General features: G+C 41.3%; 1 non-coding gene across 1 annotated transcript; it reads right to left on the bottom strand.

Moving 5' to 3' along the window:
• Window positions 1-530: 530 nt before the first annotated feature.
• On the bottom strand, window positions 531-638 carry LOC112761109 (small nucleolar RNA R71). The gene has a single exon (XR_003181520.1). It is a non-coding gene; the product is annotated as a small nucleolar RNA R71 (small nucleolar RNA).
• Window positions 639-1,432: the final 794 nt, after the last annotated feature.

The following is a 1,432-nucleotide window of genomic DNA, read 5'->3' as shown; positions in this document are numbered from 1 at the left end:
CAGGAGCAAGGACAAGAATATTCTTGTTGAAGCAGATCCAGAACCTGAAAGGACTCTGAAGAGAAAACTAAGAGAGGCTAAATTACAACAATCCAGCAGACAACCTTACAGAAATTTTCGAACAGGAAAAGGAGATGGCAGCCGAAAATAATAATAATGCAAGGAGGATGCTTGGTGACTTTACTGCACCTAATTCCAATTTACATGGAAGAAGCATCTCCATCCCTACCATTGGAGCAAACAACTTTGAGCTGAAGCCTCAACTAGTTTCTATGATGCAGCAGAACTGCAAGTTTCACGGACTTCTATCTGAAGATCCTTTTCAGTTTTTAACTGAATTTTTGCAGATCTGTGATACTGTTAAGACTAATGGAGTAGATCCTGAAGTCTACAGGCTCATGCTTTTCCCTTTTGCTGTAAGAGACAGAGCTAGAGTGTGGTTGGACTCTCAGCCCAAAGATAGCCTGAACTCTTGGGATAAGCTGGTCACAGCTTTCTTAGCCAAGTTCTTTCCTCCTCAAAAGCTTAGTAAACTTAGAGTGGATGTTCAAACCTTCAGACAGAAAGAAGGTGAATCCCTCTATGAAGCTTGGGAGAGATACAAGCAACTGACCAAAAAGTGTCCTTCTGACATGCTTTCAGAATGGACCATCCTGGATATATTCTATGATGGTCTGTCTGAATTAGCTAAGATGTCATTGGATACTTCTGCAGGTGGATCCATTCACCTAAAGAAAACGCCTGCAGAAGCTCAAGAACTCATTGACATGGTTGCTAATAACCAGTTCATGTACACTTCTGAGAGAAATCCTGTGAGTAATGGGATGCCTCAGAAGAAGGGAGTTCTTGAAATTGATACTCTGAATGCCATATTGGCTCGGAATAAAATATTGACTCAGCAAGTCAATATGATTTCTCAGAGTCTGAATGGAATGCAAGCTGCATCCAACAGTACTCAAGAGGCAGCTTATGAAGAAGAAGCTTATGATCCTGAGAACCCTGCAATAGCAGAGGTGAATTACATGGGTGAACCATATGGAAACACCTATAATCCCTCATGGAGAAATCAACCAAATCTCTCATGGAAGGATCATCAAAAGCCTCAACAAGGCTTTAATAATGGTGGAAGAAACAGGTTTAACAATAGTAAACCTTTTCCATCATCCACTCAGCAACAGACAGAGAACTCTGAACAAAATACCTCTAATTTAGCAAACTTAGTCTCTGATCTATCTAAGGCCACTGTAAGTTTCATGAATGAAACAAGGTCCTCCATTAGAAATTTGGAGGCACAAGTGGGCCAGCTGAGTAAAAGAGTTACTGAAATCCCTCCTAGTACTCTCCCAAGCAATACAGAAGAAAATCCAAAAGGAGAGTGCAAGGCCATTGAAATGACCATCATGGCCGAAACCACAAAGGAGGAGGAGGACGT

This window comes from Arachis hypogaea, chromosome 16 (assembly GCF_003086295.3).
Source record: "Arachis hypogaea cultivar Tifrunner chromosome 16, arahy.Tifrunner.gnm2.J5K5, whole genome shotgun sequence".
NCBI classification, from domain to species: Eukaryota; Viridiplantae; Streptophyta; class Magnoliopsida; order Fabales; family Fabaceae; genus Arachis; species Arachis hypogaea.
This window is presented reverse-complemented; position numbering and strand designations above follow the sequence as displayed.